Genomic DNA, 22,343 nt, shown 5'->3' with positions numbered 1-22,343 from the left:
ATGAACAGGGCTTATTGATACATTTCTCCCTCGTTTTCCACTTGACACTTGCTTGCTCTCTCTCTCTCTCTCTCTCTCTCTCTCTCTTACACACACACACACACATGCACACATACAGGTATATAGTATTTACAGGGACAGCATGTAACCACTGTAGTTTAGGGGGACACACCTTTCATTACAACCTACAAATTAAATTTATATATCAAACAATCTGGCCTCATTATGATACATCTCACTTAAAAAATCACTTGTGACCATGGAGTTGTTGAAAAATTACACCTGTTTTTTTCACAGGCGTACAGGGTCATATGTATCATGGTTTGTTGGGACACACAGGTTTAAAGGGTCTGCTTGTGTAAATCATTCATACAAAACAAGTAAAGTGGTTTAAAGGGTCAAACATGGTTTACCAGGACCAGTAGCATAACAAAAAAACTGACTGGGGTTAGATGCATACTTCAAGAAAATGATGAATGAATTGACAAGCTTTTTTATTGTATTTGCTGTTTACATGTACACACAGTGTGCTAATTCATAGTATTTCAAGAGTTCACACTTAGCTGATGATTCATCAATAGCTTGTTTGGCATGCTGTCCCGGGAGAGAGCCCCGAGCTCAAGGGATCCTCGAGCCCGGGGCTTCCTCCCGTTTGCAGAGCGAGAGGGGAGCCTGAGCTCGGTGGATCTCAGAACTCCCCAAATTGCAGTAATTGATCGCTCGGGACAGCAGCCGCGTATTTGTAAGAAAAAAACCCCCCAAAAAGCAAGAAAATGGAGCTATATCCAGCTGCTGGATATAATGTGAAAAGAGAGGTTCTTGCAGGGAGTCTTGCAAAGGGAGGGCTATGGAGGGTAAGGAGACTGGAGCTATATAAGGGAGCTGGACATAACATGGCAAGATGAGGGAGCGGGGAGGCTCCTGTAGGAAGCCTGGCGGGAAGGGCTGGAATGGGCTTTAGTTGGGACTGGGTGTTATGGGGGGGCTGAGGGGCTGGGCCTTGTGCTGGATCGCCTTTATTTAATCACCCTAATTAAATAAAGATAAACCAGAATCCTCCCTTCGCTATATTTCTTAGCTAGAGTTTAGTTAAAGGATCGTCTTTATAATGTATTTTGCTAGAGAATAAATTAGATTCATACTTTACCACACAGGGTAACTCTTGATGGGTGCTGGAAAATGAAGTCAATGTCCACTCCAGTTGAAGAAAAGTAATAAAATACACTTTTATTAATAAAATAAAATCCAGTGAAAAGGTAGAATAAACAAAAGACAAATGACAGAAACAAAATCCTTACTTTATCCTCCGTTGAGGATAAAGGGCAACCAACCTCAATATACAGAAGTCGGAAAGCGCAAAGCTGGTCAGTTTGGTTCAGCTTTTATACTTCCCAAATCAGGTCATGCACATAACTACACCTCATATATCAGTGAGGACTTGACATACTGCATGTAATTACCGGTACACCATCTGGGTTTTACCTAATATATCAAAACACTAATTATAAATCACTAAAGGACCAACCAATATAATGTGGTCTGACCACTCAGTTAAGAATTCTACTATTCAGCAAAACTTATAGGTCATGTCTTATGTGAACAAATTTATAGCTGTTCCATAGGCACATCTTAGAACATAAATCAACATACAAACACTCTCATACACATTGTCTAGATACTTTTAAGGCATTAAGCATTCCACAAGGTATTAGCAATGAGAGACACCCCTAATTTACGATGACTTTGAGACCTCCCGTCTTAGCGAGCAGAGTCTCAGGTCTTCAGGGTCAGCTGCGCGAGCTGTGTGCACTCCGAGGGTAGGTAGTCAGGAGAGGGTAAGAACAGATGAGGGTCCAAGGGAGGTAGCATCTCCCTTCCTCTCCGTTCCTGTGTCCTGCGCGCCCTCTTCTGGTCACGTCGTGCTCTTCTCTTGCTCTTGACTGTTTCAGATAAAGTTGAACTCTGAAGTATTGGAATGTCAGAATACAGGAGAGGTTTGCGTTGGTATTTCCGTTGTCTCACGTTAATAATGGCACCATTCGTTCCATGGGCACCATTCACTACATCCCCTCTTGCCATATGGAGTTGAGACACAAAATACTCATTATCTAATTCATTTAACACACAAGTTTCATATATACACTGTTGGAGTTGAACAGCCCATCCATCCGTGCCTATTAACCAAAGATTGAATAATTTCTCTCTTTTACGGTAAAATAGCTGGACAGTTAGCAATTTACTTTGACCCATAGAAGCCAATAGGCGTCGGCCAATTCTTTTCGTCTGCGAGAAAGGCCGTGAGGTCTTTGGTAAATTCCAAATCTGGGCGTTCGACAGTCGCAGAATTAACCCGTTGTGCCAAAGGATTTCCTCCATCTTGGTACTCTCCCAACGGCCGTCCCTCCACACCAGGACATATTCCTGTGGGTAGGATATGCAGGGTTCCATTACAATCGACTATACCCATTTGGACTTTGCCATTTACCCAATAAGGTCGAACAAAAACTTGCTACGCCGCCCTGCTTCGTGTATAACCACGGGAGCCCATGGTAAAAATAATTGAACTTTAGCGGTCGTTAATTTCGACAACAACGGCTGTAATTGGCCCTCATTCCAACAGAGAATATAGTGAATCGTGTTAAAATTTAGATCATTGTGCATAAAACATTTCATACAACATTGAAATTCCTTCCCATTGCTGTGATAACAAATTTTGCACATTCTCTTATTATGGTTACAGGTGTTATAGGTCAGGTTGTCGTCACTTGATCCTTCCCCTCTCGAAGTCTAAAAAAATCAATATGTCATAATTACCCAAATGTCATAATTATATAACAATTACATCTGTCTGTTTCATTATTATCCCATAATCTGTTCTAACATTGTTAAACAATCATTATGGAGTACATAAATGAAAACGGTTGGTCCCCAGTTTCATATACAGTGATTTAAAAAAAAAAAAAGTTCAAATAAAATTTAATCTTTTTTCAAAAAATCACAAAAACATAAAACTTAAAAACCCACTGATAACACTGTGCCTTGCGCCCAGATATGTTTGGCACCTCGTTATGATCGAATAAACAGCATTACTACTATTAATGCAACCATAACTGATTTTCCTTCTCATTAAATTCCCATATTACTGGGTCATCATAGTAAATTATTCATTCACAATTTAAGATGATTAGAATTTAATTACCTGAGCAAGGTTTTTTTCCCGACACAATGTTATCAGTTCTTCCATGATTTTCATTCACAGATGCCATTTCCAGATTTTCAAAGATTTTTAGTCTATCAGAGAGCTGTATCAAGCGAGTCTGTACCTCAAGGCGTTTGTTTAGACAATTTGCACAACAGGCCTTTATACAGGTATCAAACATGTGTTTTACTCGTCATCTCGATACCTCTGACCTCAACCGCCCATAATTTATTCTTCTGCATGGACTGCAAAGATTCCCTAGAGCACCACAAAGTTGTGCCATCTTGAGGGAGACAGATACAATTAACACAACTGCAAATATGCAGCCTGCAATGATCAAAATTAACTTAATCCATTTCCACCATCCTATGACAGTTTGTTTAACAAATTCAACTGCACACAAACTAAATATCACACCTGTATTCAGTAAAGTCTTTCTGATTTTGACTAGTATGGGAACATCCTCTGTGACAATATCTACAGCTGAGATCCAATTGTGCATAAAGTGCCAATTAGGACCGATGCTCGTCCCCTCTATGTAATCATCAATTAATTCTGTTAATTTCCGCTTAATATGAAAATTTTCAATACCAATTGCACTACAATGTTTTTTAACCTGGTTTTCGTATTTCGCCACTAGAGGGAGTACTGACACAAAAATTGCATGCCAAGGGATGGAGCAGTTAATTTTGTCACAATTATTCCTGATTTTTCCCGTTATAATGGAATAGTTTTCCCAGGAACAAAAGCTATTCTCTCCCTTCCATAATTTTATTTCGTCTCCTTGACGGGCATAAGGTGGCATATATTTATAAGTCCAATTGTTAAAGATATCTGGATCACATTCTTGCAATTCTGCCCCTATTAGGCTTGCACTGTTGTTCAATCCATTGTCTTCATATAAATTCCACTTAAACCCACTAAAACCCATGTTTAGGGTAGCTCCACCTTTCCAATAATCCTGGGTTCGATTTTCATAGGAAACATCAACTAAATTTCTAGTAAAAATAGTCTTCCTAAAATTTGAATGAAAAAAACTCAGTTTATTAAATTGATGTTGATAAGCTCCATGAGTTTGTGGCTAAAATCGAATTTAATATAAAACTTATTATGCCATAGGCCGTGCACGCTATCTACCAATCCCATATGGACCGGACTAGGCTTACTTTTATATCTGCGCGCGAGAGCATGTCCCATTTGTATACATACAAAGCTAGAGCCATTCTATATTGTTGATCCGGAATAGATTTAATAAAATCTGTTATTCCACTTTTATTAGCTAATGCTTCAGGTATACCGTGACTGCTATCTAACATCCATGGATGTATTCCTCGATTATCAAGCCAATGGGTTTCGATAAAACATTTTATTGTTTGACAGGTTTCATTTAAAATCCTCTCTTCTCGAAGGCCCTTATATCTGACATAAGCTTTCCATTTGTCAAATATTTCGCTTTCATATTGATCCATTAGATTTTGATCATAAAGTGACTGACCCGATATATAACAATACTAGTATTCTGTTTTAGACAGATCCGTACAGTATTTTACCATATTGTGTTGGAAAAAGGATGCCCATGAATTTGGCTTTAATGCACCATACTTTCTGATGAGAAATTTAGCCCCACTAGAGCCAAAAGGTTTCATCCCCAATTTATGAATGCAATCTCTTTCACTATCACAATATTTTCCTTGGGTTAGATGTTGTTTACATGTTACCCAGTCTATTTCTGCATAAGGAATTATTGGTTTGACTATAAACACCTATATAAGGTGTGTACTGTTCAAACCATCAGGCCAATAAGTCACATGTCCTTTAGCTCCCGCCATTAACCAATTTGTTAATCTGCGATGCCTTGATGTGTCATTGCCTGTTTCTGATAATAACCTCACTTTACTTATTCGGCTACCTTGTAGGCCTCTAAGTATTTTGTCATTTCTGGGTGCAGAAATGGAGTCAGTTATTATCCATTGTTTAGCATTTGTCAAATTCTGCCAACAATGTCCTACTGATTTGCTTAATTCCACTCCTAATTCCAAATTCCAGACGCTTAGGCTACTTTCATTTGTCCATACTGTCTGATTTTCATTTAGGATTTCAAGCCCAATCAGTTTTACATGGGATTCATTTATAACTATAAGCCTATCCCATTTAAATCTTACTTTATTATTAACCAGACCATTATATTTGATCGGTATAAATAATGCACTTGGGTTGGTATGATTACATACCCAAAATCTGTCGTCAATATTTTTAATGTACGACTTCGTCATTGTTTCAAAATCACTACTATTGTAGGTTTTATTTCTCACAGTTATTTCCTGAATTGGACATACCCAATGTTCCGTTATCTCGACATGTCTACACACATGTCGGGTTTCTTCCTTACTTTGAGTTTTTATCTCTAATCCTGAAAAAATGGTGCCTGTAATAATTAGGAGTAAAGAGCCAGTTATCATTAGACTCATCACGATCTCCTGGATTCGTGATTCCGTACACTTCCGACTTTCTCTCACCCCTCGGTCAGGCCCGTCTTTCTGCATGCTTTCCTGCAACAGAGAACAGAGACAACTCGTTTCATATCCTATTCTGTCCCTCGACTGAATTTTTTGAAGATCCACTTTTTCAACTGTATGAATTTATTTCCTGAACCCGTATCCGATTTATCTTTTGATCTATTTAGATAAACATTTACTCCCTGAATACATTCACCAATACCCAGGTAACTTCCAGTTAAATTTAACAGAACAGTTAAATCCAAAATTTCTATTCTAGATTTATCCTCATCACTTGGTTCAGGAGTCATCAATGGATAGGGTTGTGTGGATCTGATAATTTTGATTTTCGCTGTCCCTTCTCTAAAGGATTGTGAAGATCCATAAACTGAGATGTTCGATTCAGTGAAATAACTGGGTTCATCCTTAGGTTCGCATACCTTGATGCATTGATTAAATGTCATTTCTTTTGCTGTTATTATTATAGCATCAGAAAGTTCACATTTAATCCATCCGTCATCATGCAAAAGCCATACACATGTGCCCAAGCCACCTCGCTTGTAGCTAACATGTCTATGCAACTGCATTTTGACAGCGGTCTCCCACCCTCCTAAATGGGTGAGATAAACCAGGCCATTACGAAAACTCTCGTTTCCGTTCAAAGACTCCTGTCCCCCTGGTATTCCCCCTGGGCAAAAGGACAGTTCACTGAGCCTTTGGGCCATGAATTTTGAATCTGCATTTGTCATTAGGGACACTGGGTTTATGTCCCACATTGTCATTATTCTACCCTCAACTAAGGCTCCTAGGGCCTTCCTGGATTTTCGAGTCATCCATATTTGCTTTTTGCTAATTAACTTTAAGCATTTGCAATGGAACAAACTCTTACATCTATCACAAGATGTAAATTCTTCCCCATCATACATGCATCGGCATTCCCTTCCAAGGGCAATAAACCTTTGCTTACATGACTGACAGTTTCGGCATAAACATCCATCCTGTTTTATCTCATATTGTTCGATCTCGACTTTCTGGTGTGATTCTCTGCAATCACCACAAATGGTGACATCATGCAAAGCACACGCATCGATATCTCCCAACTCATTCCACCACGGGAAATGAGCTCCTAAACCATGCTGAATTAGCAACTCTGCTTTACTAGGCCTATTTGTGTATAAGCCTTCAGCTAGTTTAATCGCTACATTAGGTTTTCCACATACGGCGCAGTCTTCGATCCTATAACTTATAGCTGGTGTTCCTTGTACACTAATAGATTTTCTTCCCAGAGCTCTATCAAATTCTGGCTTAAGCCATTTTTCAATGGTCAAGTGTCCAGAAAAACCTCTAATAATTCTGATGAAGCCTTTTTGCTTATAAAGGCCTTCACTAGACTTGAGGTCACAGGTCAAGTTTCTCTCTGCCATTATTCCGGCTTTTTTATTAGGTCTCTGAGACTCCAAATACCGTTAGCTTCTAATTCGACCGTAGTTTTAGATGGCACGGATATAACTTTATCCTCTGTACCTAAATTTTGTTTAAATCTACGACCTTTTACCCTTTTCTGTATAAAAACTACGTCTCCTACCTTTATTGGGGCCCTGTCTCGTGGCGGGTTTTCCTCCTTTTCAGGTATAGGGACTCTGTAATTTAGAAATTTTAAGCAGTCAATAATCTGCTCGTCCCATTCCTTTTCTTCGTTCTTTAAAAACCAAGATTTCGCTTCTTTTATCATGCGCTCTGCAATTCCATTACTAGCAGGTTGATATTTCACGGATTTAATCAATTTCGCACCTGAATCTTTTATGAAGTTCTCCACTTCCTGTCCCGTAAGATTAAATGCGTTATCACCTCTAATTCTATTGGGTATTCCTCTATATTTAAACCATTCCCGCAAACTTTTAATTACTACTTGTTCAGTAGCTCGTTCACATGGATAAATTTGTGTGTAATTGCTCGCATTATCCGTGATTAAAAGAAAATAACAATTTTTCTTTTTAGTTTGAGGTCTAATAGGTCCAGCAAAGTCCATGCTGATTTCATCATTTTCCTGATCTGTTTTTATAGACCCATAATCATTATTACGTGAATCCATTGCCTTTCTGCAATTTGGACAGTTCACTTTTATCCTATAATATTCAGACTTTAGGTTTTGTATATTTAGGCCTAAAGCATGACAATATAGCGCTAAATATTTTGTTGTAGGATGTTTCAATTCTACATGAAGTTTTTCAATTAAGTCCTTTTGACTTTCCTTTGTGACAGCTCGTACGCTACGCACATAACTGTCTACTTCCTTATTTCCTATTGCAGCCGTCGTACTCTGTGACGTATGGCTGGTTTGGTGTAATACTATTGGTGTAATTTCTGAGATTAGCTCATCTATTACTCGCCAGTCATCGGCTTGTTTTAAAGGCTTCCCTTTGGAAGTAGTAAAATCATTATGTTTCCATGTACTTAAATGTTCTTCCACAGCTTGGTAAATATAGTCACTATCAGTCACTATAAAACATTTAAGGTCGCTCAGCTGCTTGGCTTTTTCTAAAGCTTTTCTAAATGCTTTCACCTCCGCAGCCTGTGCGCTCAACCCTGCCTCTAAACTACCTTTATCTGATTCAGTGACCTTGCGGCCTTTCTTTCGAATCCATGCCCATCTAGTCATTCCCTGCTCGGTCGTACCGTCAGTATAATAACAAACTTTATTTATGGGCACTTTGGTAGTCTTTTCGGTTTTGGGAATTTTTTCTGATTTAAATTGAAATTGAGTATCGTTTAAAATCAACGACCATTTTGCCCACGTATGACAATGCACACGTTTGTTCTCACTTATAAGGTTTTTAGCCTCTCTGACTATTTGATTTATCCCCTCACCTTTAGCCTTCACTACAATTTGCTGATCTAGTGCGAGGGTTTTCAGCGTTAGCAGTGATTTAGCGAGTGTAGCCAAAAGGTCACCCCCACTCATGTTTTGCATCTTTCTCTGGTTTGCTGGCTTAGTAGAGGAGATAAAACTCACTGGGTGTTTTTCATTTCCCTCATTATAGAGAATTAATTCAATTTCATCCTCCGTGTTAGCTATTTTTACTACTAACGGAGTGGTTTCGTCTCTTCTCACGAGGCGACCACTATTCAAAGCTTCATCTATGAGTTTAGCTTTTATTTCGGATAACTTCTCATTCCAATTTAAAACACCTCCTCTAGTTGCATTATAAAGGGGTTTCGCATGTTTAGCATATCCAGGGATTAAATCTCTTACAAAGTTTAATGTACCCAACATGCTCTGTAATTGTTTTAAACTGGTTATCTTTTTTCCTCTTAATTCCCTCAACTTATTTTCTGTAGTTTGTGAAAGGAATCGTTCATTACCAGTTATTTGAAATCCTAAAAATTCGACATCGTCTTTAGCGATTTCCATCTTTTTATAATTTAACCGGAACCCTTCTTTAGTCAGTCGGTTTAAGGTCTCATCTAATATTTTAAGATGTTCTTCCTCATCATTGGTAACGATTAGAATGTCATCTATATAAACTACTATGGGTAAGTCGGCAAGAATTTCCATCATTATGGCTTGGAAAGCATTCGGAGAATTCTTAAATCCTTGAGGTAAAACATTATATACATACTGTTTATTCTCAAAGGTAAATGCTGTGCGCGCTCTGCTCTCAGGCTTCAGCGGCACAGACCAAAATCCGTTTGCAAGATCTATCTTAGATAGCAATTTCCCCTCTGGGGCTGCGCCCGTAGCGTCTCTTGCATTAATCAGATATCTTGTATCTGGTACAGTTTGTTTGTTTAATGCTTTATAATTTGTTACCAACCTCCACCCTCCATCCGGTTTTGCTACTGCTTGAATAGGTGAATTTGTTGGCGCATTATCAACTTCTTTTATTATACCTTTTTGTTTTAATTCATCAATTGTGATTTTTATTTCAGGCAACGCGCTTCTATTAATTGGATATTGCCTTTGTGGTGGTGGTATACCACCCTTTATTTCGTATTGCCACTTATCAGATAATTTTCCGCAATCATTTTTACTTCTTGCAGCGTGGCTTTGATATTTTCTTAATATCTCGGTGACTTTAATATGGTCGGCTTTGCTAGTTTCGGCCATTCTCTTTATTTCCTGCTCCAGGTTTATTTGTTTTAACCAGCCTATCTGTCTGCTTTGTAGTATTGTACTGGCATCTTTTAGTGTCATTAAATTATTAACACCTTTGATAATTTGCAAGTTTTTCCAATCATAGACTTTATGCGTTTCTATATTGCCTCTAAAGTCTTTAACATTAAACGAGGTTTCAGTTTCTTTAGCTTCTTTAGGTAGCTGACTTACCACCGTAACGTCTGCTCCTGTATCAAGATCAAATAATATTCCCTCATAATTTAGGTTTAAATTCATATCTGCCGTTTCTGTAACTTGTTCAGACATTATGGCCTTTTTTCCTGGAGTCAGGCAGCCCTATTCTTCTCGATATCGGGATGCGTTTCGGTTGCTGTTAACAACTCTAGTTTTATTCTTTGATTTAGGCTGCTTCTTTTTATTTCTTTTATCCATTAATTCCTGTCTCTGCTCTGGGGTCATTTTTTCCCAGTTCTCTTTAGAGACATAATCACTTTCTCCGGATTTTTGTTTAAAATCTGATTTTTGAAATTTATTCTTTAACTTTGTTTTCTCCTGAACTGATTTCTGAAGTCTCTCTGTAACCTCCGCTCTCTGCTTCTGCTGCCTGCCTTTTCGTGCGGGCGGGGCTCTCTGAGCTCTCTGAGCTGCAGCCCTCTGTGGCTGAATTCTTTGTTTCTCAGTGATTAGCTTTCGCTTTCTTTCCCATCTGATGGCGAAATTAGATAATTCCACCCAGGTGGTTTCTGGCCCTAAAAGCTTCGCTTCTGCTAATCCCGGTACTAATTCTGTCACCTCTTGGAGTTCTCTTATCAGCGCATACACTGATTCGACTCTACCCTGTCTATCAAGACAATACGGGTAAACTCCAATCGCTTTAATCATTTCAGCCCGCTCATTTCTTTCATCGTCTGGGCTTTTGCCCAATATCATGCCTAGTTGTAACCTCACTGTAGCGGGTGCAATTCTTTTACGCGTGTGATGTACAATCATAGCTTCAATCAGATCATCATCTGCTTTATAAAGTTCGCCCATTCTAACTTCTCCTGAGCTTTTTCCATCACCGTTGCCTCAGGTGGAAAGGTTATTTGTGTTAGCGGGTAAAGAGCTCGTTCTCTTAGTTCGCTAACGGCTGGTGATGGCTTAGTCTTTTTAGTATTATTTCCCGCTAACATGACAGACTTTCGTACTGAAAAATCGTCTTCGGAGGAGCCTGTCGCTTCAGAGCTATCGGTCTCACTCAACTCACTGGGAAGCGGGGTTTCCTGCCTCATTTTTCCCTCAGTGACTAACTGCCTGCCTCTGTTATCTTGGGAGCCACTTTTAGCAAAGTGGTTTCGGATCTTATGTACCGTTCCTAATTTAGGATTATATCTTTTCGACGTGTCCTCGTCTTCGATTATACCAGACCAAATTATTCCACTAATTAAAGCTTGGAGAGCATCGGCGAGCTCGCATATCATATCTAATTTAGCTTTCTGATTTATATCAGTGCGCTCCAGAATTTCATCTGCAGTGCAGGCTGTTGCTAGGTAGATCATGTCAGCGTTCTCTTTCTGCTCTGACCGGGTGGTACCCTCGACCTTTCTTAGCTGTATTTTAAATCCTTCAGGGATTGTAACTCTTCTGTTTCCTGCCTTAACAAAACGTCCATCAACATGGGCTGACGTTTTTCGGTCTTTAGAACTCGCTCTGGCATTCTTCTGCCTAATTCTGCCTCGCGCCGGCAGGACTCTGTCTTCTTCTGATGACGAGTCACTCGAGCTTTCTTTTCTTAAAGGACTCATTTTGTGAACCCTATTTGTTACGGCTATTAAAGGATTTAAAGGGCTATGTTTTGTTTTTGCTTTTACTTTTCGCATAAGGGGTTCGTCATAGGGGGTGCTTGTAGATGGTCCCCCCCATTGCTTGTCTCTAACGTCTGTCTCAGTCTCCCTCCCCATGTGCTGGGGTAGGAAAGTGACCTCCGACCTGTATTGAGCGCCAGCCAAAGCCTGTTCGCCCAAGATTGAACCAGCTCTCTCTTCTTCTGATTCAACATAGTATTCAGGGCTTATGGTTGTGTTATTTTTTAACACTTTTAACCGGCCTCTGAATCGCTCTGGGAATTGTGCGGGACCCTTGTGGTTATGCAGAATTAACTCTACTTGTTCACCGGTACCCGTAGCTTTATCTATAGCGTCATACAATTCCAGCCAGTTATTTTCTTGATCATTTACGCCTATGTAAACACAATTACCTATTGTACACGATTTTAACTCCTCATTTGAGATAAGGTGGATTTGAATACCCGAAGCTGCAGTCATGTTTTTTGTTTGTATAGAATATAGATCCTTATTTAGGTCTATGTGCACTTTATTCTATACTTACTCGAGAGATTTCTTTTTCGGGCGTCCCCTACTTTTCTCTCTAATCTAATTATGTTTCTTTTCGCAAAATATTAACGTTCCTCGCCTGGGGCCTCCATGTGCTGGATCGCCTTTATTTAATCACCCTAATTAAATAAAGATAAACCAGAATCCTCCCTTCGCTATATTTCTTAGCTAGAGTTTAGTTAAAGGATCGTCTTTATAATGTATTTTGCTAGAGAATAAATTAGATTCTTACTTTACCACACAGGGTAACTCTTGATGGGTGCTGGAAAATGAAGTCAATGTCCACTCCAGTTGAAGAAAAGTAATAAAATACACTTTTATTAATAAAATAAAATCCAGTGAAAAGGTAGAATAAACAAAAGACAAATGACAGAAACAAAATCCTTACTTTATCCTCCGTTGAGGATAAAGGGCAACCAACCTCAATATACAGAAGTCGGAAAGCGCAAAGCTGGTCAGTTTGGTTCAGCTTTTATACTTCCCAAATCAGGTCATGCACATATCTACACCTCATATATCAGTGAGGACTTGACATACTGCATGTAATTACCGGTACACCATCTGGGTTTTACCTAATATATCAAAACACTAATTATAAATCACTAAAGGACCAACCAATATAATGTGGTCTGACCACTCAGTTAAGAATTCTACTATTCAGCAAAACTTATAGGTCATGTCTTATGTGAACAAATTTATAGCTGTTCCATAGGCACATCTTAGAACATAAATCAACATACAAACACTCTCATACACATTGTCTAGATACTTTTAAGGCATTAAGCATTCCACAAGGTATTAGCAATGAGAGACACCCCTAATTTACGATGACTTTGAGACCTCCCGTCTTAGCGAGCAGAGTCTCTGGTCTTCAGGGTCAGCTGCGCGAGCTGTGTGCACTCCGAGGGTAGGTAGTCAGGAGAGGGTAAGAACAGAGGAGGGTCCAAGGGAGGTAGCATCTCCCTTCCTCTCCGTTCCTGTGTCCTGCGCGCCCTCTTCTGGTCACGTCGTGCTCTTCTCTTGCTCTTGACTGTTTCAGATAAAGTTGAACTCTGAAGTATTGGAATGTCAGAATACAGGAGAGGTTTGCGTTGGTATTTTCGTTGTCTCACGTTAATAATGGCACCATTCGTTCCATGGGCACCATTCACTACAGCGTACAATTCTGAACAGTATCTCAAGCATAAACGTCAGACATCCACTAGACTGTTTAGAGCTGACTCCAGATCTGTGAAACGGATCCACAATCAAATAGAACACACACACTTAAAGTATAATCTGTTTCTTATCCGAGGCTAAGTGTAGTCTCAGCCGTCTTTATCAAAACTTGTTAAAAACCAGTATAATCTACATTCAGGCAGTTATATCCTTACCGGCTGACAACACTTTCTCATCACAGCACAGACCTGCGTCCTCTTAAAAAAAACAGATGCAGTCGTCCTCCAGGAAACGGCGTTTCAGAGCTGTGCCATGCCACTGCTGAGCTGCACCGTGAAAGACATTGAAGTCATTAGGTGTTACCAAAGCCATGGTCCACTTTTTCTGCTGAATGTGGGCAACATTGAACGCAGCACAGTTGGGGCATAAATGGCCTGAGGTTGTAAAAAGCGGCACAAGAATTGCTCGCAGTTAACAGGAACACGCTGCCGTGACCCGGATTCGAACCGAGGTTGCTGCGGCCACTACGCAGAGTTCTGACCACTATACGATCACGGCACACCGCTCGCTCACCGATAAGCTCTGCAGCTACCTGGACACTAAGGCACACTGGTTTGTTTGCAAGATTCAGAGGAGGACGGCATTTCCGTTAAGGGGGCAATGAGCAAAATAAGGAAGTGGACTTTGTGGAAATACCAACCGACGTAGTCGGCAGGGTTTGAACCTGCGCAGGGAGACCCCAATGGATTTTGAGTCCATCGCCTTAATCTCTCGGCCACGACTACACCTGGCCTTGACTTGTCTGCTCTGTTGGCTGGATGTGGGCAACACTAGATACAGCAGAGGTTGGGGTGAGAAATCCAGCCATGGCCTGAGGTGACGAAAACTCAGCCCAGCATGGCTTTCCGTTAACAGGTACGCGCTGCTGTGACCGGGATTCAAACTGGGATTTCTCTGGCCACAACACAGAGTACTGATCACTGTACAGTCGCGGCAAACCACTGTCGCTCACCCACAGCTGCCTGGTCTCTAAGTGACAGGGGCTTGTTTGTGAGTTGCAGAGGAGGATTGCAATTACGTATAGGAGACTTGAAAGAAAAGAGAACAACAACATAAGTGGACGCGCAAAACAACGTAGTCGGCAGGATTCGAACCTGCGCGGGGAAACCCCAATGGATTTCTAGTCCATCGCCTTAACCACTCGGCCACGACTACAGACATCTGCTTTCTCTCTCCTACTGAGGTGGCAGCCAAGCACAGGGTCAACAGGGGTAGAGGAAGGTGCACTAGCTCTTGTACAACTTTTCCGTACAATCTCTGGGAAGCAGGGACAGCATAGCTCTCTAATCTAACACACTCAGCTAACTTCATGGGCACTCTTTCCACACAATCTGATGATCTGAATTCAGAGCAAAAGCCACAGTTCCTCTCACAGAGAGAAAAAGCAAAATCAGCTGGCTATTCCGTAGTCGGCAGGGTTCGAACCTGCGCGGGGAAACCCCAATGGATTTCAAGTCCATCGCCTTAACCTCTCGGCCACAACTACGCATGGTGGTAGCCCGTTGACTTTTTCTGCTGAATTTGGGCAACATTGAACGCAGCACAGTTGGGGCATAAATGGCCTGATGTTGTAAAAAGCGGCACAAGCATTGCTCGCAGTTAACAGGAACACGCTGCCGTGACCCGGATCGAACCGGGGTTGCTGCGGCCACAACGCAGAGTACTGACTACTATACAATCACGGCACACCACTTGCTCACCGATAAGCTCTGCAGCTACCTGGACACTAAGGGACACTGGTTTGTTTGCGAGATTCAGAGGAGGACAGCATTTCCGTTAGGGGGCAATGAGCAAAATAAGCAAATGGACTTTGTGGAAATACCAACCGACGTAGTCGGCAGGGTTCGAACCTGCGCGGGGAGACCCCAATGGATTTCGAGTCCATCGCCTTAACCTCTCGGCCACGACTACGCATGGTGGCAGCCCGTTGACTTTTTCTGCTGAATTTGGGCAACAGTGAACGCAGCACAGTTGGGGCATAAATGGCCTGAGGTTGTAAAAAGCGGCACAAGCATTGCTCGCAGTTAACAGGAACACGCTGCCGTGACCCGGATCGAACCGGGGTTGCTGCGGCCACAACGCAGAGTACTGACCACTATACAATCACGGCACACCGCTTGCTCACCAATAAGCTCTGCAGCTACCTGGACACTAAGGGACACTGGTTTGTTTGTGAGATTCAGAGGAGGACGGCATTTCCGTTAGGGGGCAATGAGCAAAATAAGCAAGTGGACTTTGTGGAAATACCAACCGACGTAGTCGGCAGGGTTCGAACCTGCGCGGGGAGACCCCAATGGTTTTCGAGTCCATCGCCTTAACCTCTCGGCCACGACTACACCTGGCCTTGACTTGTCTGCTCTGTTGGCCGGATGTGGGCAACACTAGATACAGCAGAGGTTGGGGTGAGAAATCACTGTACAGTCGCGGCAAACCACTGTCGCTCACCCACAGCTGCCTGGTCTCTAAGTGACAGGGGCTTGTTTGTGAGTTGCAGAGGAGGATTGCAATTACGTATAGGAGGCTTGAAAGAAAAGAGAACAACAACATAAGTGGACGTGCAAAACAACGTAGTCGGCAGGATTCGAACCTGCGCGGGGAAACCCCAATGGATTTCTAGTCCATCGCCTTAACCTCTCGGCCACGACTACGCATGGTGGTAGCCCGTTGACTTTTTCTGCTGAATTTGGGCAACATTGAACGCAGCACAGTTGGGGCATAAATGGCCTGAGGTTGTAAAAAGCGGCACAAGCATTGCTCGCAGTTAACAGGAATACGCTGCCGTGACCCAGATTCGAACCAGGGTTGCTGCGGCCACTACGCAGAGTTCTGACCACTACACGATCACGGCACACCGCTCGCTCACCGATAAGCTCTGCAGCTACCTGGACACTAAGGGACACTGGTTTGTGACCGGGATTCAAACTGGGATTTCTCTGGCCACAACACAGAGTATGGATCACTGTACGGTCGCGGCAAACCACTGTCACTCACCCACAGCTACCTGGTCACTAAGTGACAGGGGCTTGTTTGTGAGATGCAGAGGAGGATTGCAATTACGCATAGGAGGCTTGAAAGAAAAGAGAACAACAACATAAGTGGACGTGCAAAACACCGTAGCCGGCATAATTCGAACCTGCGCGGGGAAACCCCAATGGATTTCTAGTCCATCGCCTTAACCACTCGGCCACGACTACAAACGTCTGCTTTCTCTCTCCTGCTGAGGTGGCAACCAAGCACAGGGTCAACAGGGGTAGAGTAAGGTGCACTAGCTATTGTGCAACTTTTCCGTACAATCTCTGGGAGGTAGGGACAGCATAGCTCTCTAACACACTCAGCTAACTTCATGGGCACTCTTTCCACACAAGCTGATGATCTGAATTCAGAGCAACGTGCTCTCGCAGGCCACACCACAATAGACAGCCACCAAGTGATATGAAAAGAACAACGAGGTCTCTGACAAACTGACAGGCATAAATGGCCTGAGGTTGTAAAAAGCGGCACAAGCATTGCTTGAAAGCATTAGTTGAAAGCCACGGGGTACTTGAAGTCAAGATCTCCATTACCAAAGCTTAGCGGAACCATGTAGGTTTGTAACGTGACAGTGAGATTCAAGTCTTTTTGACCAAAGGGTATGAACCTAGCTTTTTAAAGGTAACACTGGATTGTCTTGCACAGTCAACTTAAAAGGAACTGCATCAAAGACAACCCAGTTGGTACTTTAAACCCACAATCCCCAGGTTTGAAGGCTGGTGCCTAATCCATTAGGCCACTGGACTGTTTTATACTTACTGTGAACTGTAATATGCCTCCACGGAGTTGCTGACACACGTAACAAAAACAACATGAACAAAGAGTAGAGTGGATCGGTCTCACAGAATTTTTTGTGGCACTGCATACTGCTTCTACAGGGTTCGTTGGTCTAGGGGTATTTTTCTCGCTTAGGGTGCGAGAGGACCCGGGTTCAAATCCTGGACGAGCCCTATGACTGTCATAGAGAAAGCAGCGGTGCTGTGCTATCCAAGGTAATCCTATGTTAATTGTAGCAGCTTTTGCTGTGACTTTAGTGAATGAACATTTAGTGGACTTCTGATCTAAATCAGTCTAACATGTACAATTATACAGACAAAAAAAGGAGCGGCAATGATTCGGTTGTTAGATTTGTTTATGGATCTTGAACAACCCACCAGCTTTTTGTGTAAGCACCATTTTTGTCTTTGTACACAGTCTCTTCTCTGTAGGCACCATGCAGGATTCAAAATGGCCTTTTGCGTTAGGTATCTCGTTACCCTTTTAGTCATAACAGGCAATATGCATGGCAATGCAGGAAGTTAATGACATGCAAACACATCTCAAGAAGGTTTTCACAGCTACCATGTTTCATCCACCAAACATTGCTCCCAAATTGAAGTGAGACCTTCAAAGACAACCCAGATGGGTCTTGAACCAACAATCCCAAGCCCCGGAGGCTGATGCCCTATCCCTTAGGCCACTGGGTCATTTCGCCAATCATTTGTCTTGGATTTTTTCTATGCCTTCAACAAGATGCCAACGAAAAGGAGCCGGGAAACACTTTATTTTGATGGTCCCCTTTAGATAGTCTGCTGACCGTAAGTTACTTTTCAAGTTCTTATCTGTTTACTTTCATCTGGATAGTATCTGTAGATAGTCTTTAAATGTTCTTAGGCAATCAATACAATGTCAACAGCATGTAAACATTTATTAAACTTTTGGTAAGATAAGTGTTACCAATTTAGCTTCTAGATGTTCAACAGTGTATCAGTAGATATGCAACAAATCTTCAACAGATGTTCAACAGTTTATTAGTACATATGCAACAAATCCTCAACATTTAGGTTCTAGATGTTCAACAGTGTATCAGTAGATATGCAACAAATCCTCAACATTTAATAAACTTGGTAAGTTACGTGTTACCAAATTAGGTTGTAAATGTTCAACAGTGTTTCAGTAGATTTGCAACAAATCCTCAACAAGTTTTCAGAACATTGACCACCAAGATGTTTGTTGTTATTGTCTGCATGTAGTTGTTATCCAGTTTATGAATAGACTTTGAGTAAACATTCAGATGCCTATAAGTAGCAACGCAACATATTTTAACATGAACTTTAATCAAATATAAAATTAGGGTTAGGTACAATCTAAGAGTGTTGAATTAACTATTTGTTGCATTTAACCTAACTTTCAGTAGACAGTTATTTTACTTTAAAGGGCACATAGTTTACCTCTTTTTTAAGATTTAATATTAATATTATGGTTCTTCTGAGTGTGCCAGTTTAGGTTCAGTTTAAAACACAATTCAGATTTTTTTATTATAATGTGTTAAAAAGTGTCATGTTGAGGGTGTGTCCACAGTTCGCTGATTTATGGGTGTGTTGCTTTACATGTAAATTAGTTTCGGCTTCCCGCCAACGTAACAAGGGGCGGGGCCATGAGCTCACCCGCTCTGCGTTTGCAACAGAGTCTGACAGGCAGACAGAGAAGGAGCAGGAGTGAGAGGTTCAGCAATCAGTCGTACATGTACGACTCGGACACAGACCAAGCAGAGAGTACAAAATCATATGTGTCTTTGTACAGTTTTACAGCCAACTGTGTGCTAGTTTCAAGTGCCGAGCTTGTACACAGAAACTAATAACCACGCACACTGAATGAACTTTTACTGAGGCACCGGATGCGCCGCTCTAAGCCGCGACACGGCATACCAGACACTCTCTGTGGCAGGGCAGAAACATGAAGTGTTCCGAATTATCGCGCCACGCATTTTTTAATTCTAAACATAGGTTTCTATTAGGGTACACACAACAGCAATTCAAGTCTGCAGCGGTCCGAGGCGCCCAGCCGTCGACTTGAGTGTACCCTGATAGAAACCGATGTTTAGAATTCTAAAACGCATGCTAGTTAAGATCACAGGGAGCTTCTGGGATCGCGAGAAATGCAAACGGCTGAAGTATAAGGTAGACTCAATGAGAAGTACACGTTTGCAAACCTACCTAAAGATACAACCAATAATTCCGATTAGAGCGATAATGTGGAGAATATTGATCTTGTGTTGAGCCCAATGAGCCTTGCATCTAAAAAATCACTATTATTTTGAAGAATAATTATATAATAATAAGAATACTTTTATTTATAATAAATATAATATACATTTGTATATTATATTTATCATAAATAAAAGTATTCTTATTATTATACAATTATTCTTCAAAATAATCTTAAATGTAACTGGAAAACAATGTTAAGACAACTGGAGTGATGCTAAGATCATTTAAGAAATTACTTTTGCATAAATATTACTTTCATTTGAATGAAATTCTATAGACAATTCAAGAAAATACATAAAAAAGATGTGTTATAGGATTATCTGTTGTAGACTTGACACATGGCAGATAATTAGGTTTGTTAAGTCTTACCTCCTGACTCGTCATGCCTCCTTTTTGCTTCATACAAATAAATTTATCAGGAGGCATGCTTAGTAAGATCACCATCATATTGTTTAAACTTTAGTTTTGTCCACTTGCAAAACAAAAAAGGCTGTTACGCTGGTTTTACAACGCATGAGCGGCGCGTAACAAGCAGCCTGCTTTTTTGGCGCGCATGTTAACTACCAGGACTCGCAGAAGAAGAGCAGCGTGTGCAAGAGGCGCGCGTGCGAGAGGCAAGCGTGTTCTCTGCTCACACGCGGGGATGTGTCAGTTTGCTTTTTGATTACACTGCTTTCACCAGTGTTAGTTCGGTTGCACATAGAGAATAGCGTCTTTATTTCGGAATTACTCTTAATAAATACACTTGCATATGAAGTAAATCATATCTTTATAATTGATGTAAATGATGTAAATCATTTACTGGGGCACTGGAGATTTTCACTGGGGCACGTGCCCCAGTGAATTGGGCCTAGCGACGCCCCTGGCTACTAGTCTGTAAATGTTCAGCAGATAGTCAACAGACAGGTAGTAGTGACACTGATGCAAGTATTTGAAGACAAGAACCCAACAGCACCACACGTACAAGAACATACAAATAAATACCAGAGTCATTAGTTTGTCCAACTGCTTTTAATTTATTGCTGTCAAAACAAAAATAAAATAAAAAAATGAACAGCCCAGGATATTAAGCTGAAGAAAACATTTGGTTCAGGACAATTAAGAACAATTGTTGTTACATCAACAGCGGAATGAACCGCCAACTTATCCAGCATATGTTTTTATGCAACGGATGCCCTTACAGCTGCAACCCATCACTGGGAAACATCCATACACAATCATTCACACACATGAACTAAGGACAATTTAGCCAACCCAATTCACCTCTACCACATGTTTTTGGACTTGTGAGGGGAACCGGAGCACCCAGAGGAAACCAACGCGAACACAGGGAGAACATGCAAACTCCACACAGAAACACCAACTGACCCAGCCGAGGCTATAACCATTGACCTTCTTTCTGTGAGGCGAACGTGCTACCCACTGCACCACCATGCAGCCGCTATTTTATCAGGCTCAGTTCAGTAATTTAACTATTTTGTGGCAAAGAATGGTTTTTTTCATTGTCTTTAACATAGTCGGCTGAAAAATAACTAATTTTAGAAATACAAACGGCGTGGTGGCGCAGTGGGTAGCATGTTCGCCTCACAGCAAGAAGGTCGATGGTTTGAGCCTCGGCTGGGTCAGGTGGCATTTCTGTGGCATACCATGTTGGCGTGTGCTTCCATCGAGTGCTCCAGTTTCCCCCACAAGTCCAAAGACATGTGGTACAGGTGAATTGAGTAAGCTCAAATTGTCCGTAGTGAATATGTGTGAGAATGAGTGTGTATGGATGTTTCCCAGTAATGGGTTGCAGCTGAAAGGGCATCTGCTGTGTAAAACATGTGCTGAGTAAGTTAGTGGTTCATTCCGCTGTGGCGACCCAGGATTAAAAAAGCAAAAGAAATGTAATGAATTTAGACGGCATTTAAAGGTTTTTGCATCTGATCTCAATATAATATATATTTTTGGCATTATAAGCTGAGCTTCTACATTTTAACAGTAAACAGAAACATTATTGAACAAAGAAACATACAATAAACATGGCCTTAACAATAAGCGACAGAGCAAATATCCTCTAATCACTTATTCAGACAAAAAGGCAAAAGTGAACCCTTCCTTTTCATTGATAGGACTTTTATGTGAACATCTTCAACAGTGAGCTCTACACTTTTGAGCAAACTCTGTTCATTTTCCTGGTGTGAAGCTGATGCTGTTAAATTGCTCCCTGTTAGCAAAGTACAGCTCTGCAATTGGAGCGAGCTGGGCCACTGCATTTGGAGAGACACCTTCTCTCTGGAATGCTCTGGTCATGGTTGCTCCACGTCTTGTCAGCTTCAAAAGCCTTTTGTAGCGATGTATGACATCTTGAACATTATTAGCTGAAAAACAATTAAAACAATAAATACCTTCATGACCAAATAATCACCATGCAACCACCTATCCTAAGCCTAATGAGCACGTAAAATTATAGAAAGAAGTATCATTAACACTGGCACATCTGTGTGTGTGTGTGTGTAAGAGCGTGAAAACAGTACATTTGAGACAGAGAGATAGAATGTAGGTGTGTGTGAGAGAGCATGTACAAGAGTGAGTGTGTGAGTGAGAGTGTGTACAGGTGTGTGTGATTGTGTATAAGACTGTGTCTGAGAGAGAGAGCATGTACTTGTGTGTGTGTCTGAGAGAGAGAGAGAGAGAGAGAGCGCATGTACATGTGTACTTGTGTGTGTGCGCGAGTGAGAGCATGTACAAGTGTGTGTGAGTGTATAAGAGAGTAAGCATGAACTGTATGTGTGCGTGAGAGAAAGAGCATGTTTGTCTGAGAGAGAGAGAGAGAGAGAGAGAGAGAGAGAGAGCGCGCATGTACATGTGTACTTGTGTGTGTGTGAGTGAGAGCATGTGCAA

At 41.3% G+C, this 22,343-nt stretch overlaps 6 non-coding genes across 6 annotated transcripts; all 6 read right to left on the bottom strand.

The window, feature by feature from the left end:
- Positions 1–14,044: 14,044 nt before the first annotated feature.
- trnal-caa (transfer RNA leucine (anticodon CAA)) lies at positions 14,045–14,126 on the bottom strand. Its single transcript has one exon. It is a non-coding gene; the product is annotated as a tRNA-Leu (tRNA).
- A 348-nt stretch (positions 14,127–14,474) lies between these two features.
- Positions 14,475–14,556, bottom strand: trnas-aga (transfer RNA serine (anticodon AGA)). Its single transcript has one exon. It is a non-coding gene; the product is annotated as a tRNA-Ser (tRNA).
- A 249-nt stretch (positions 14,557–14,805) lies between these two features.
- Positions 14,806–14,887, bottom strand: trnas-uga (transfer RNA serine (anticodon UGA)). Its single transcript has one exon. It is a non-coding gene; the product is annotated as a tRNA-Ser (tRNA).
- Positions 14,888–15,230: 343 nt separating this feature from the next.
- On the bottom strand, positions 15,231–15,312 carry trnas-cga (transfer RNA serine (anticodon CGA)). Its single transcript has one exon. It is a non-coding gene; the product is annotated as a tRNA-Ser (tRNA).
- Positions 15,313–15,655: 343 nt separating this feature from the next.
- Positions 15,656–15,737, bottom strand: trnas-cga (transfer RNA serine (anticodon CGA)). Its single transcript has one exon. It is a non-coding gene; the product is annotated as a tRNA-Ser (tRNA).
- Positions 15,738–15,967: 230 nt separating this feature from the next.
- trnas-aga (transfer RNA serine (anticodon AGA)) lies at positions 15,968–16,049 on the bottom strand. Its single transcript has one exon. It is a non-coding gene; the product is annotated as a tRNA-Ser (tRNA).
- Between the last annotated feature and the right edge of the window lie 6,294 nt (positions 16,050–22,343).

The sequence above is a fragment of the Danio aesculapii genome, chromosome 4 (genome assembly GCF_903798145.1).
Source record: "Danio aesculapii chromosome 4, fDanAes4.1, whole genome shotgun sequence".
NCBI classification, from domain to species: domain Eukaryota; kingdom Metazoa; phylum Chordata; class Actinopteri; order Cypriniformes; family Danionidae; genus Danio; species Danio aesculapii.
The sequence above is the reverse complement of the archived record's forward strand: the minus strand, read 5'-3'. Positions and strand labels throughout refer to the sequence as shown.